Genomic DNA, 16837 nt, shown 5'->3' on the forward strand with positions numbered 1-16837 from the left:
ATCCTTGGCGGGGGTCAAAACCTGGGTATGTTGCGACAGTCCGAGAATTCATCTGAGTGGGTGATCATAGTGACAGGATCAGCCCCTTTGTCGGACAAAGGTAATGATCGGGGATGCACTCTCACTGATGGAAACCAAGACTGCCGAAAGCCGATTTCAATCGTTGAGATTTGTTTTCTGCAAAGTATATTTTATATGAGATATAAAAGTATATATATTATGGTTTCTAAAAGGTTTGCAAAAGGTTTTAATTCCCGGGATCCATATAAGTGGAGAGTGCAACACTGTTCCTTGCAGCCGAGGGAGAGGTCCTCTCTTGTCGGGCAGTGTATGATCATTATGGGCTGAGAGGTTAAGTGTAAGACCATTGAGGATAACACCTGATGGACTAATCTTGCATCTGCCCACAGTTCCTGGGTGTTACAAAGTGGCTTGGCCCAGGGACCACTTAGTGTAAGTGTTGGGCCCATAGAGCCCATTTGATGGGTTTCAGGGGGTACACTGTCTTCCGCAGTGCATTCGGCCAGGCCTTGTACCAATGTGGCTGATGTGTAGATCAATGCTTGGGTCAGCTGAAAGGGGGCGAATTCTGAAGTGGGTCAGCTGAAAGGATTGGGCTTAGACCCTATCCACTCAGAGAGTCCAAGATCTAAATGAGATTTAGATCTGGAAACCTCCTAATTATATTAGGAGATAGCTGATCTGATCTGCAGATAAGATAAGGATTATCCCTTATCACTAAGGGACTTCTAACCCAAATATGATTTGGATTAGCAACTCCTAATCCGATTAGGAGCTGATCCCTTTGAGATTATAAAAGGGGAAGGGGTGGCAGCCTTTTACATGATCAACAGCATTCTTCTCTTTGAGGAAAGAGAGATTGAGAGATTTCCTGCATACTGCGAATTCTCTCCTGCCGCCACCTTCCTGCCATTGCCTTTCCTTCGGTTCGATCTCCAGTTCTTGGGAGCAATCAAGATTTGATCTTGATCTCAATCTTTTGGGAAAAGATTGGTTGGAGCTGTACTCACAAGCCGTCCAGTTGATTCTTGCGAAGGGTCAAGTTCTTTTGAAGAACATTGTTGATTCTACTCCATCCTTCACTGCGCCATCTTCAGTGGGACCAGATTTTGGATCCTTCCTTCGGTGTGAACACCTCCATTGGGAGATAGTATTTCTCCGTATCAAGTATAATCCTCTCCCACTCCTTTTGGTTCAGATCTGGTTCAGTTTATGGTTCAAGATTGATCCTTGAAAATATGATTTTCTAAATAGGGAATACGATTCCCAGTTGAAGGGAGAGATAAATTTTTTTAAAATTCGCCCCTTATTCTGCAAACTTTGGGCGTCCATAGGATGGATCTCTCATCCCTTCAGTGGTATCAGAGCCATGGTTCAAATCATGAACCATCTAGTTTCAGATCTGAACCTGCGCAAATGGGCAGAAGGTGTTCTACCCGATTTGCGCAGATATGGGTTTTGGGAAATTTAGTTCCCAAAATTAATGGGCGAATAATCTGAAATTAATTTTATATAAATCTGACTATTATTTAGAATTGTTCTTTATGATTTTCTTGATGTATGGGCTGTTCGTACAAGAGGAGATCGAAATCTTGGTTTGCGCAGGGAAGCTGCAAGATTTGCAGTTTCTTGATTTATTTATTACATTTGGTCTGTAAATAATTTTTTTTTTTATTTTCTAGACTCAATGTATAGGTATTCGATCTGATGTAATTATTAATAGAAATAGGATTTCTATTTATTTTAATTTTGGATCGAAGATGGCGGCGCAGAAAGGGAGATTTCACAAAGAAGAAGATTTCGCAGATGGGAGAATCGCTATCTGCAATTTGCAGTTTGTGAAACTGCATTCTGTAATGTAACCTCTGTTTTGCAGGATGGATTGTGCGAACAGCCCTGTTTGACTGATTCTTAATTTTCTTTTATCAGTAATTAATTTCAGATTATTTTCTTGAATTAAAGATTTAATTAAAGATCAAACCCTAGACCCATTCGAACCAAGATTGGTTCAAACTGTTTGGACCGAATCTAGGGTTTAATCAAGGCTGAAAGTCAGCCCTAATTTTCCCACTAATGGGCCTAAGGATTGATATTTAATTAAATGGTTAATTCGGCCCAACCTGTAAAGGCCCCGTTTTAAACAGTTAAAACTGCTAAAAGCCCACTTAACCCTTAAAGCTATATGGGTTGAACCATTCGGCCCATATACCTAGATAATGTTAATGGTTAATATTATGGATTTAAAATGGGCTTCAAATGGGCTTTACAGATAATTAATTGATTGGATCAATTTATCCCTGCATGTGATGTATGGATGTGTGATGTGCTTCGTACATGGGCCATAAGTACTTGACCCATGCTCAATCGACAGTGGCTCTTTCGCACACCATGGTTGAATGCACATCATTGCCATGGTGTCCCTTTTGGTCATTGGATGACCTCCCTCAGTGGTGGGCCGCACACCTCATCATGAGGTCTCGTGCGGAACCCTAGGCGATTTAGGCCCACCAAAATCTGGCTTTATGAAAGTCAGTGGGAGCCACTTTGGTTTGACCTAAAGATAAAACTAGGGCGTAATTATCTGTTCCCTCCAGATAATATGAGTGCATGTGATAGGGAGATTCATATGATGAACTCTCTAAAGGCCTTCCATCATTAGCACGAGGATGGGTCCTTCAGTAATGAGGAAACGCACCAGAAAATGGGCTATCCATTTGCTGTTGGGCTTGTCTAAGTGTTTCATAAGATGATAGGGGCGTCATAGACCGATGTGGGAGGGGCTTCACCAGAAAATGGGAACTCTCTCACGGTACCTTGGCGTTCACGAATATGATGGGTAAGCACTCACTGGACAGAAAGGTTTACCTGAAAACGGCTCTGAACCTTGTTTGACAGAGGCCAAAGGGAAAACTCATATGATGAGTGGATATGATCCTTCACAGAAAGGTGGTGGGGTTATGCAGCTGAAACAGTTGGCCTCATGCACCCTATGTGATTTCCCACATTTCTAGAGACAACCCGTAGTCTCCGTCACTTAGAAAGGAGGGAAATCTCAGAGTTGAATAAATGGAAATGGATCGTAGATTAAAATCCATATCTATGAAATGAACATGAATCAAATTAGGTCGTGGACTGATGTTTGCTCTTTTATCAGAAAATGGCAAACGGATCATTTGCAAAGCTACTTGATGATAACAAGTTGAAAGGCCCAAACTATGCTGATTGGTACAGGAACCTTATGTTGGTCTTGACCTCTGAGAGATTGGACAAGGTAGCCAAGAATCCTGCCCCGGACCGTCCGGGAGATAGGGCTTCTGAGGCCCGAAGAAGAGAATACCAAGAATGGGAGGAGAAAAACTCCCTTGCCCGTTGCTATATCATTGCCTCCTTGGACAATCCAATTCAGAGGCAGTTCGATCAGATCGAACTTGCTAAAGACGTATTGGACAGTCTTAGGACAATGTACGAAGAGCAGAATCGTTCTACTCGGCAGAAGGTCTTGAAACAGTTCATGACCGCGCAGATGACCAAGGGCCAACAAGTTCACGACCATTGTCTCCGGATGATGGGGTATATCAACGAACTCGAGGCTCTTGGATCCGGGCTAGATCTGGTAACTCAGATCGATGCTATTCTCAACTCTCTGCCTCCATCCTTTAATCCATTCATCATGAACTACAACATGAACAAGCTGAACGTCAGCTTGCAGGAACTCAGCAATATGTTGCAGAGGGCCGAATAATTGATTAAAAAGGATGAGCCCATTGCCATGCTTGTTGAAACTGGCAAATCGGGCAAGAAAAGGAAGCCAAAAAGAAAGCCCCAGAAAAAGGCTGCCAAACCCAAGAAACAGAGGAAGGACAAGGCATCAGATGCCTGTCATTTTTGCAAGAAGACCGGCCACTGGAAAAGGAATTGTCCTGCCTACCTGGAATCCAAGAAAGGTAACTTCGAAACTTGTGTTATAGAAACCAATTTGTTGGTAGCTTCTGCGTCCTGGTGTATTGACTCCGGGGCTTCAACTCATGCGTGTAACTCACTGCAGGGGTTCAAGGTAAGCAGAAGGCTGAGTGAAGGAGAAGTCACACTCTACTTGGGGACTACTGCAACTGTTGCAGCCGCAGCCATAGGAACCGTGGAATTATATTTTAGAGAAGGAATAATTGTACTGAAAGATTGTCTTTATGTACAAAATTTAAGAAGAAATTTGATTTCTGTCTCAAAACTGTGTGCAGATGGTTATTCTGTCTTCTTTAGTAATACGATTACTATTAAAAGAAACAACAGATTCATCGCATACGGGGAACTGGAGAATGGTCTCTATGTTCTACATCCTTCTCTAGAAATTAACATAACCGAAACTACGTCGGTTGAAAACCCCAAGAAGAGAGCCCGTGATACAGTTAATCCCACGTGTCTGTGGCATTACCGACTTGGCCACATCGGTGTTGACCGAATCACAAGATTGGTAAAGGATGGTCCTTTAGATTTTCTAACTGTAGAAGATCTTCCCACTTGTGAGCCTTGCTTACAAGGCAAGATGACGAAACGGCCATTTAACGGTAAGCCTGAAAGATGTACGGTTACACTTGACCTAATACATACTGATGTATGTGGTCCCCTGAGTGTTAGGACACGAAATCAACACGTGTATTTCATCACCTTCACAGATGATTTTTCACGATATGGTTACGTGTACCTAATGAGACACAAGTCTGAATCCTTTGAAAAGTTCAAAGAGTTTTGACAAGAGGTCGAGAAACAGTTAGGGAGAGAAATTAAAGCCCTTCGATCAGATCGAGGTGGCGAGTATCTCTATGACGAATTCAGGGAGTACTTAAGGCAAAATGGGATAGTATCACAATTGGCTCCTCCGGCTACAGCACAACTTAACGGTGTTTCAGAGAGGAGGAATAGGACCTTATTAGATATGGTCCGGTCGCTTCTCATACACTCAGAGTTACCCACATCCTTTTGGGGTTATGCATTAGAGACTGCGATTTATGTGCTGAATAGGGTTCCAACCAAATCCGTTTCGAATACTCGATATGAACTTTGGACCGGAAAGAAACCAAGTGTCAGACACTTGAAGATTTAGGGTTGTCCAGCACACGTTAAAAGAACGAGTGCAGACAAGTTGGAATCCAAGACCAGCCGTTGCCTATTTGTAGGCTACCCAAAAGGCTCTGTAGGTTACCTTTTCTATGACCCAAGTGAGCAGAAAGTGTTCTGCAATCGAAATGCGCAATTCTTGGAAACCGACTATATCCTGGACACCCATCGTCAGGAAGTTGTTCTTGATGAGGAGAACTCAGGAGCAGTGGGAGATGTCCCACAAGTTCCAGGTAGTGGCCAACTTAGAAGATCCACTCGGGCATCCAGGCCACCAATCCGTTATGGTTATGATCAGGATAGTTACCTGGTGGAAACCTTGACTAGTGAAGAGGATCCCGTGACTTACGCGGAAGCTATGTTGGACATAGATTCCCAGAAGTGGGTGGAGGCCATGAGAGCAGAGATGGACTCAATGGAGGCCAATGGAGTCTGGACTCTAGAAGATCCACCGTCCGGGGTAAAAGCAATCGGTTGCTAATGGATTTACAAGAGGAAGAAGGGCCCCGATGGCAGGATTGAGACCTTCAAGGCTCGTCTAGTGGCGAAAGGGTACACTCAGAAAGAAGGCATCGATTATGAGGAAACCTTTTTGCCTGTGGCCATGCTTAAATCCATTAGGATCCTGCTAGCTGTAGCAGCATACCATGATTATGAGATTTGGCAGATGGATGTCAAAACTGCATTCCTAAATGGAGATCTTACTGAAGATATCTATATGCAGCAGCCGCAAGGCTTCATTGCTGCAGGTCAGGAAAACATGGTATGTAAACTTAATAGATCCATTTATGGACTTAAGCAAGCTTCTAGAAGTTGGAACATCCGTTTTGACTCTACTGTCAAATCGTTTGACTTCGAACAGAATCCGGATGAACCCTGTGTCTACAGGAAGTTCAGTGGAGATAAGGTTACCTTCTTGGTTCTATATGTTGATGACATTCTACTCATTGGGAATGATGTAGGAATGCTAACTACGGTGAAAGTATGGCTTTCACAGCAATTCTCCATGAGAGATCATGGAGAAGCCTCCTATATGCTGGGTCTTCGACTCTATAGAGATAAATCGAAGCGGATAATAGGATTATCCCAATCTGCTTACATTGATAAAATAGTCAAGAGATACAACATGGAAAACTCCAAGAAAGGAAATGTTCCTTTCAGGCATGGAGTCACTCTCTCCAAGAAGATGTCTCCCAAGACTTTTGAGGAGATTGATGGCATGAAAGACGTTCCCTATGCCTCTGCCGTAGGGAGCATCTTGTATGCCATGCTGTGCACTCGTCCTAACATTGCTCTGGCAGTGAGTGTAGTAAGCAGATTTCAGGCCAACCCAGGGCAGGAGCATTGGACTGTTGTGAAAAACATACTTAAGTACCTTCGAAGGACAAAAGAGTTTTGTCTGATGTTCGACAGTAGCTCACTACAGATCCAAGGGTTTACAGATGCCGATTTCCAGTCAGACCCAGATGATAGAAAGTCTACATCTGGATATGTTTTCACGATAGGATCGTGTGCTGTTTGCTGGAAAAGTAGCAAACAGGGGTCCACTACTGACTCCACGACCGAGGCCGAATACATTGCCGCAAGTGAGGCTGCCAAAGAAGCTGTGAGGATGAAGAAGTTCGTTCACGAGATGGGAGTTGTTCCGTCCAGCACATCACCCATCCCATTGTTGTGTGACAACAATGGAGCCATTGCTCAGGCTAAGGAGCCACGAGCCCACTCGAAGTGTTTGAGAAGGTACCACGTACTGCGGGAGATTGTTGGTAAAGGGGACGTCCTGATTCAGAAGGTAGCGTTAGCGGAAAATGTAGCAGACCCATTGACAAAGCCACTATCACAGAAAGTGTTTGAGAAACACGTGGAAAGCATGGGACTCCGGCTAGTACCTGATTGGACCTAAGTGCAAGTGGGAGCTGTTAGACAGTTTTATATGCCCTTAGCTTCAATCAGAATGATGTACTTTATGAGTTTATTGTAAATGAATAAAGATACATATTTGATTCATGTTCCCTTGGTTTGTTTCTGTGTAATACCCTTAAACTGGACACTTAATGAGACTCGTGTTAATTTAGAATGTTCACAGCCAGTGGGTCGGTCTGGGGAGACCTATCCTGACAAGGCTGACACTGTGGTGCCACCAAGTCGGTTGGGGTGGCCTGTCTCAGCCGCCAGGGTGAGACCCTAGGCACATACAGTGTAGGATTAATTGAATCTATGGACTAGACCAGATTTCCAGTATTGCCCTGGACCTTGTTAGACAGTTTTGTATGCCCTGGGTATGTTCGAACAGTCCGAGAATTCATCTGACTGGGTGATCATAGTGACAGGATCAGCCCCTTTGTCGGACAAAGGTAATGATCGGGGATGCACTCTCACTGATGGAAACCAAGACTGCCGGCAGCCGATTTCAATCGTTGAGATTTGTTTTTTGCAAAGTATATTTTATATGAGATATAAAAGTATATATATTATGGTTTCTAAAACGTTTGCAAAAGGTTTTAATTCTCGGGATCCATATAAGTGGAGAGTGCAACACTGTTCCTTACAGCCGAGGGAGAGGTCCTCTCTTGTCGGGCAGTGTATGATCATTATGGGCTAAGAGGTTAAGTGTAAGACCATTGAGGATAACACCTGATGGGCTAATCTTGCATCTACCCACAGTCCCTGGGTGTTACAAGGTGGCTTGGCCCAAGGACCACTTAGTGTAAGTGTTGGGCCCATAGAGCCCATTTGATGGGTTTCAGGGGGTACACTGTCTTCAGCAGTGCATTCGGCCAGGCCTTGTAACAAAGGCTGGGCTGAACCCTTGTGGCTGATGTGTAGATCAATGCTTGGGTCCCACGCCATACAAGGAAGCCCAACTGGGCAGCAGTTTGGAAGGCTTTTTGAGTACATAACCTTAAATGGGCCTTAAGCCCATCTCGAACTAGGCTGATTTGATCAGTCATTTAAAGGGGGCGAATTCTGAAGTGGGGCAGCTGAAAGGATTGGGCTTAGACCCTATCCACTCAGAGAGTCCAAGATCTAAATGAGATTTAGATCTGGAAACCTCCTAATTATATTAGGAGATAGCTGATCTGATCTGCAGATAAGATAAGGATTATCCCTTATCACTATGGGATTTCTAACCCAAATATGATTTGGATTAGCAACTCCTAATCCGATTAGGAGCTGATCCCTTTGAGATTATAAAAGGGGAAGGGGCGGCAGCCTTTTAGATGATCAACAACATTCTTCTCTTTGAAGAACGAGAGATTGAGAGATTTCCTGCATACTGCGAATTCTCTCCTGCTGCCGCCTTCCTGCCATTGGCTTTCCTTCGGATCGATCTCCAGTTCTTGGAGCAATCAAGATTTGATCTTGATCTCAATCTTTTGGGAAAAGATTGGTTGGAGCTGTACTCACAAGCCGTCCAGTTGATTCTTGCGAAGGGTCAAGTTCTTGAAGAACATTGTTGATTCTGCTCCATCCTTCACTGCACCATCTTCAGTGGGAGCAGATTTCGGATCCTTCCTTGGGTGTGAACACCTCCATTGGGAGATAGTATTTCTCCTTATTAGGTATATTCCTCTCCCACTCCTTTTGGTTCAAATCTAGTTCAGTTTATGGTTCAAGATTGATCCTTGAAAATATGATTTTCTAAATAGGGAATACGATTCCCAGTTGAAGGGAGAGATAAATATTTTTAAAATTCACCCCTTATTCCACAATCTTTGGGCGTCCATAGGATGGATCTCTCATCCCTTCATCTACAAGAGGAAGAAGGGCCCCGATGGCAGGATTGAGACCTACAAAGCTCGATTGGTGGCGAAAGGGTATACTCAGAAAGAAGGCATCGATTATGAGGAAACCTTTTCGCCCGTGACCATGCTTAAATCCTTTAGGATCCTACTAGTTGTAGCAGCGTACCATGACTACGAGATTTGGAAAATGGATATCAAAACCGCGTTCCTGAATGGAGATCTTAGTGAAGACAACTACATGCAGCAACCGCAAGGCTTCATTGCTGCTGGTCAGGAACACATGGTATGTAAACTTAAAAGATCCATATATGGACTTAAGCAGGCTTCTAGGAATTCGATCATCTGATTTGGTTCTGTAGTCAAAACGTTTGACTTTGAGCAAAATCCGGATGAGCCCTATGTTTACAGGAAATCCAATGGGGATAAGATCACCTTTTTGGTGTTGTACGTGGACGATATCGTACTCATTGGGAATGATGTAGGAATGTTGACCTCGGTCAAGGTATAGCTATCACAGCAGTTCTCCATGAAAGATCTTGGAGAAGCTTCATACATACTGGGTCATCGACTCTATAGAGATAGATCGAAGCGGATAATTGGATTATCCCAAGCTGCTTATCTTGACAAAATTGTCAAAAGATACAGCATGGAAAACTCCAAGAAAGGAAACATTTCTTTCTGGCACGGAGTCACTCTCTCCAAGAAGATGTCTCCCAAGACTTCTGAGGAGATTGAGAGCATGAGAGACATTCCCTATGCCTCAGCCGTAGGGGGCATCATGTATGCCATGTTGTGCACTCGCCCGGACATTGCTCAGGCGGTGAGTGTGGTAAGCAGATTCCAGGCAAACCCAGGGCAGGAACATTGGACTGCTGTGAAGAACATACTCAAATAACATCGAAGGACAAAAGAGTTTTGTCTGGTATTCGATGGTAGTTCACTACAAGTTCTAGGGTATACCGATGCCGATTTCCCGTCGGATCCAGATGATAGAAAGTCTACATTTGGGTATGTTTTCACGATAGGATCGTGTGCTGTTTGCTGGAAAAGCAGCAAATAGGGGTCCACTGCAGACTCCACAACTGAGATCGAGTACGTTGCCGCAAGTGAAGCTGCCAAGGAAGCCGTGTGGATGAAGAAATTCATACACGAATTGGGAGCGATTCCATCCAGCACATCACCCATCCCGTTGTTGTGTGACAACAATGGAGCAATCGCCTAGGCTAAAGAGCCTCAGGCTCACTCGAGGTCAAAGCACATCGAGAGAAAGTACCATGTACTGTGGGAGATCGTTGGTAGAGGGGACGTCCTAATTCAGAAGGTAGCATCAGCGGATAATGTGGCAGACCCATTGACTAAGCCACTGACACAGAAGGTGTTTGAGAAACACATGGAAAGTATGGGACTCCGGCTTGTACCAGATTGGACCTAAGTGCAAGTTGGAGCTGTTAGACAGTTTTGTATGCCCTTAGCTTCAATCCGACTTGATGTACTTTTGTTATTTAGTGGAAATAAATAAAGTGGATGTTTGATTCATGTTGTTTGGTTTAATTCTGTGTAAGACCCTAAAACTGGACACTTATAGAGACTCGTGTTAGTTTTAAATAATCACAGCCGTTGGGTAAGTCTGGGGAGGTTTATCTTGCCAAGGCTGATACTAGTGTGCCACCAAGTGATGGGATGGCCGGTCTCAGCCACCAGGGTAAGACCCAAGGCACATACAGTATGGGATTACTTGAATCCTTGAAACGGACCAGATTTCCAGTATTGCCCTGGACCTTGGAGACAGATGGGCAAAATTGGAAAGTTACACCTGACCCCTAGACTCGATTAAGACATTTCACTAGGTGTCGGATCGGGCTGTCTTTGATATGCCAATCAGTGAGATCCTTAGATGGGGATCAAAACCTGGGTATGTTGGGACAGTCTGAGAATTCATCTGAGTGGGTGATCATAGTGACAGGATCAGCCCCTTTGTCGGACAAAGGGTAATGATCGGGAATGCACTCTCCCTGATGGAAACCAAACCACCGGTAGTTGATTTCAATCATTGGAATTTTGTTTTGCAAAATTAATATATTTATATATATGTACGGTTTCGAATTGTTTGCAAATGGTTTTAATTCCCGGGATCCATGTGAGTGGAGAGTGCGGCACTCTTCCTTGCAGCCGAGGGAGAGGTCCTCTCTTGTCGGGTAGTGCTTGATTATTAAGGGTAAGACCATTTAGCGTAGTACCTGATGGGCTAATCTTGCACCTGCCCACAGTCCTTGGGTTTTTATAAGATGACTTGGCCCAGGGACCACTTAATGTAAGTGTTGGGCCCATAGGGTCCATATGATGGGCTCAGGGGTTTACTGAGTCTTTCAGTGAATTCGGCTGGGCCTTGTATTAAAGGCTGGGCCAAACCCATGTGGCTGGTGTATAGATCAATGCTTGGGTCCCACGCCATACAAAGAAGCCCAACTGGGCATTAGATTGGAAACTAGTTAAACACTGAACATCTAATGGGCCAAAAGCCCATTTCGAGCTGGGCTGATATGATCACCCATCTATGGGGCGAATCTGAGATTAATGTTAGTAAAAGGATTGGGCCTTTAACCTTATCCACTTTAGAAGACCAAATTCACATTAGATTTGAATCTGGTAACCTCCTGATAAGATCAGGAGTAAACTAACTTAATCTGCATATAGGATTAAGATAATCCCCTATCCAAATACAGATTTGGATTGGGATAACTCTTAATTAGGAGGTTTCTTAATCAAGAAGAAAGGAGGAGAAAAACAAGAGAAATATATCAGAATTCGAACTAGGGTTTTGGTGAAAAAAAAAACTCCCTGCGAATTGAGATTAGATCTCATTCATACTCCAGAGAGAAAAAAAGCAGTTCAGCCATCTTCGTCCCTGGAGTTCCCCTCCAGCCACCGCCATTCACTATTGCAAGACTCGATCTTTGCAACAATAGGAAGTCAAGAAATCAGTTCATGACATCAGTCTTGCAAGAAAGACTGAAGAAGATTCGGTGTTTAGAGTTTCCAGAGGATTCTTGCGAAGGGTCTAGTGTGTAGGAGGCACCCTGCTGGTTCTGTTCCATCCACAGCTATGTCATCTTCAGCAAGAACGGATCTTGGTGCATTCTTTGGGCGTGAACACCAACTTTGGGAGATGCTGCTTCTCCGGATCAGGTATATTCCTCCCTTTTATCTTTTGGTTCAGATCTGGTTTGATTATGGTTCAAGTAGGATCCTTGATTATTGTATTCTAAATTTAGGGAATATGATTCCCAGTTGGGAGAAGGTTGGAAAATTTTTGAAATTCGCCCACCCATTCCGCAACCTTTATGGCGTCCATTAGATGGATCCTACCATTCTTTCACAACTTTCGATGGTAGGATAGTGGCCTACGATGGTGGTGACGAGTGATGGAGAATTATGGTTTGATTCCGGAGAGGTAGCCTAGGAAACGGCTACAACATCCAGGGAAGGCTGCAGGCGCGCAAATTACCCAATCCTGACACGGGGAGGTAGTGACAATAAATAACAATATCCGGCTCTACGAGTCTGGTAATTGGAATGAGTACAATCTAAATCCCTTAACGAGGATCCATTGGAGAGCAAGTCTGGTGCCAGCAGCCGCGGTAATTCTAGCTCCAATAGCGTATATTTAAGTTGTTGCAATTAAAAAGCTCGTAGTTGGACCTTGGGTTGGGTTGACCAGTCCGCCTTGCGGTATGCACCAGTCGTCTCATCCCTTCTACCGGGGATGCATTCCTAGCCTTAATTGGCCAGGTCGTGCCTCCGGTGTTGTTACTTTGAAGAAATTAGAGTGCTCAAAGGAAGCCTATGCTCTGTATACATTAGCATGGGATAACATCCTAGGATTTTGGTCCTATTATGTTGGCCATCGGGATCGGAGTAATGATTAACAGGGATAGTCAGGAGCATTCGTATTTCATAGTCAGAGGTGAAATTCTTGGATTTATGAAAGACGAACCACTGCGAAAGCATTTGCCAAGGATACTTTCATTAATCAAGAACGAAAGTTGGGGGCTCGAAGATGATTAAATACCGTCTTAGTCTCAACCATAAACGATGTCAACCAGGGATTGGCGGATGTTGCTTTTAGGTCTCCACCGGCACCTAAAGGAATTGACGGAAGGGCACCACCAGGAGTGGAGCCTGCGGCTTAATTTGACTCAACACGGGGAAACTTACCAGGTCCAGACATAGTAAGGATTGACAGATTGAGAGCTCTTTCTTGATGCTATGGGTGGTGGTGCATGGCCGCTCATAGTTGGTGGACCGATTTGTCTGGTTAATTCCGTTAACGAACGAGACCTCAGCCTACTAACTAGCTAGGCGGAGGCACCCTCCGCGGCCAGCATCTTAGAGGGACTATGGCCGTTTAGGCAATGAAAGTTTGAGGCAATAACAGGTCTGTGATGCCCGTAGATGTTCTGGGCCACACGTGCGCTACACTAATGTATTCAACGAGTCTATAGCCTTGGCCGACAGGCCCGGGTAATCTATGAAAATTTCATCATGATGGGGATAGATCATTGCAATTGTTTGTCTTCAACGAGGAAGTCCTAGTAAGCACGAGTCGTCAGCTCGCGTTGACTACGTCCCTACCCTTTGTACACATCGCTCGTCGCTCCTACCGATTGAATGGTCCAGTGAAGTGTTTGGATCGCAGCGACGTGGATGGTTCGCCGCTCGTGACGTCGCGAGAAGTCCACTGAACCATATCATTTAGAGGAAGCAGAAGTTGTAACAAGGTTTCCGTAGGTGAACCTACAGAAGGATCATTGTCGATGCCTGCCCCATGGAAAGACCTGTGAACATGTGATGCCCGCAAGGGCCCACGAGGGGTGGTCTTGGGGTATGACCTCCATGGCCATCTCTCGCTTGTTAGGGGTTGCGCTCGACACAATGTCTCATGGCCTCCTAGCTAACAACCAACTCCAGGCGCAGATGGCACCAAGGAATCTCCATGGAAGGGTGCACAATCCCAACATTGTTGTGTGTTTTGCCTCTGTATTCAAAAACGACTCTCGGCAACGGATATCTTGGCTCTCGCAGCAATGAAGAACGTAGCGAAATGTGATACTTGGTGTGAATTGTAGAATCCCGTTAAACATCGAGTCTTTGAACGCAAGTTGCACACGAGGCCCCTGGGCCAAGGGCACGCCTGCCTGGGCATCATGCATCGTTTTGGTGCGGTTGGCCCAAATGATGGCCCCCGACAACAAAGTGCCACGACGGTTAGTGGTTCAATCTTAGGTGGTGGAATGTTGGACGTCATGTACGTTGTGTTGTCATTGGGTTGTCGAGTACATGACCCGATGAGGGATCCGTTGTTGACGGAGCCTGCTTTGCGACCCCAGGTCAGGCGGGGCCACCCGCTGAATTTAAGCATATCAATATGCGGAGGAAAAGAAACTAACAAGGATTCCCCTAGTAACGGCGAGCGAACCGGGATCAACCCATCTTGAGAATCAGGCGACCTTTGTAGTCCGAATTGTAGTCTGTAGAAGCGTCCTCAGCAACGGACCGGATGTGGAATGGTGAAATTCGGTTCACCACTTGGCTCGGAGAGCGGACCGATAAGGATTGCGGCGGTGCCCCAAGCCCAGGTTGTCGCATTATGCCCATGGAGACGTCGTCGCTGTGATCGTGGAAGGCAGCACGCACCCTTAGGCGTGCCTTGGCACCTGTGGGTTCCCCATTCGGCCCGTCTTGAAACACAGTTCAAGGAGTCTGACATGCATGCGAGTTAATGGGTGAGTAATCCCGTAAGGCGCAAGGAAACTGACTAGCGGGATCCCCTTGTGTGTTGCACCGCCGACCGACCTAGATCTTTTGAGAAGGGTTCGAGTGAGAGCATGCCTATCGGGACCCGAAAGATGGTGAACTATGCCTGAGCGGGGCGAAGCCAGTGGAAACTCTGATGGAGGCCCATAGCGATACTGACGTGCAAATCGTTCATCTGACAAAGGGTATAGGGGCGAAAGACTAATCAAACCGTCTAGTAGCTGGTTCCCTCTGAAGTTTCCCTCAGGATAGCTAGAGTCCAGGTGTGAGTTCTATCGGGTAAAGCCAATGATTAGAGGCATCGGGGGCGCAACGCCCTCGACCTATTCTCAAACTTTAAATAGGTAGGACGGTGTAGCTGCTTCGTTGAGCCATGCCACGGAATCGAGAGCTCCAAGTGGGCCATTTTTGGTAAGCAGAACTGGTGATGCGGGATGAACCAAAAGTCGGGTTACGGTGCCCAACTGCATGCTAACCTAGAACCCACAAAGGGTGTTGGTCGATTAAGACAGCAGGACGGTGGTCATGGAAGTCGAAATCAGCTAAGGAGTGTGTAACAACTCACTTGCCGAATCAAGTAGCCCCAAAAATGGATGGTGCTGAAGCATGCGACCCATAGCTGGCCGTCGGGGCGATTGCCAGGCCTCGATGAGTAGGAGGTTGATGGGTTGTCAAAGCCCTCAAAATTAGTACTAGTCCCACAATCAAATAATTGCAGTAAAAAGTGGTACTAGGTCAAATCTCACAGGGAGCAAATCAGTAATCTCTTAGCCGAATGGATAAAGTAATTGAGTGGGAAAATTTTATAACTAAAATTAAAAGAGAAAGAAACCAATAACAAACTAAACGAACAAGAGAAATTCAGTCTTACCGAATTCTGGTTCAAGGGTTCGGGTTGAACCGATTGGCCAGCGATCCTAGGTAAATTTCAGCATTCTTGCAATTCAAGCAGTTAACCTTAGATTTATTAGGATAGCCATAATAAACCTTGTGTTTTCCTAATTCAATTGACCAAACCCAGCATTCAATCAACACTTATCACCACTCAACTAGGTACGATAGTGTTCCATGTTAAACAATGATAGCATTAAGATTTGTGAAAACAGTTAAACCAAAATAACAATAATTGAGATAGCTGCAATTACTAAATTTTGTTCCATCGATTCCTTTAGGTTGAACCATGTTAAAACATTGGTCAAAGGCTGTCACGAACAATTGACCCAAAAAGATATCAACCTAATTGCTACTTGTACCATTATTCGTGACAATTACGGATCACCGAAATCATGGATAGCAATAGGAAGATCAACATTAATTCAGTTTGTCAAACTAATTAACATCAACATCCAATAAAAATATGCACAAGAATCAATGAATACTTGAATTAAAAAGCAAGAAAATAAATTAACTATAGAACCTCACAATGACACAATCGAACCTCCCCCCTTGAACCAGAAAAAGAAGCTTAGCTACTCAAGATCTGCGCAATCTCCATGCCTTTCTTCTCCATAGCCGAACTGCTTTCTTGAGCTTCTTAATTTTCTTGATGATCTCTTGGATCTTGGAGTGAGTGATGCTAGAGCTGGTTCGCCCCCCTCTTTATATATCCAAAGGAGAGGGCTGTTTCCATCTCCTTCTAGGAGATAATCCTATCTTCTGGAAAGTTACACCCGACCCCTAGACTCGATTATGAAACTACACTAGGTGTCGGATTGGGCTGTCTTTGATGTACCAATCAGTGAGATCCTTAGCGGGGGTCAAAACCTGGGTATGTTGGGACAGTCCGAGAATTCATCTGAGTGGGTGATCATAGTGACAGGATCAGCCCCTTTGTCGGACAAAGGTAATGATCGGGGATGCACTCTCACTGATGGAAACCAAGACTGCCGGCAGCCGATTTCAACCATTGAGATTTGTTTTGCAAAATATATTTTATATAAGATATAAAAATATATATATTATGGTTTCTAAAATGTTTGCAAAAGGTTTTAATTCCCGGGATCCATATAAGTGGAGAGTGCAACACTGCTCCTTGCAGCCGAGGGAGAGGTTCTCTCTTGTCGGGCAGTGTATGATCATTATGGGATGAGAGGTTAAGTGTAAGACCATTGAGGATAATACCTGATGGGCTAATCTTGCATCTG

At 44.7% G+C, this 16837-nt stretch overlaps 1 non-coding gene and 2 pseudogenes across 1 annotated transcript; all 3 read left to right on the forward strand.

The window, feature by feature from the left end:
- The first annotated feature begins 12113 nt into the window (after positions 1-12113).
- On the forward strand, positions 12114-13690 carry LOC148803161 (18S ribosomal RNA; annotated as a pseudogene).
- A 238-nt stretch (positions 13691-13928) lies between these two features.
- Positions 13929-14084, forward strand: LOC148803162 (5.8S ribosomal RNA). The gene has a single exon (XR_016081614.1). It is a non-coding gene; the product is annotated as a 5.8S ribosomal RNA (ribosomal RNA).
- A 173-nt stretch (positions 14085-14257) lies between these two features.
- LOC148803163 (25S ribosomal RNA) lies at positions 14258-15429 on the forward strand (annotated as a pseudogene).
- Positions 15430-16837: the final 1408 nt, after the last annotated feature.

This window comes from Nelumbo nucifera, chromosome 1 (genome assembly GCF_055504915.1).
Source record: "Nelumbo nucifera cultivar China Antique chromosome 1, China Antique-T2T, whole genome shotgun sequence".
NCBI lineage: Eukaryota > Viridiplantae > Streptophyta > Magnoliopsida > Proteales > Nelumbonaceae > Nelumbo > Nelumbo nucifera.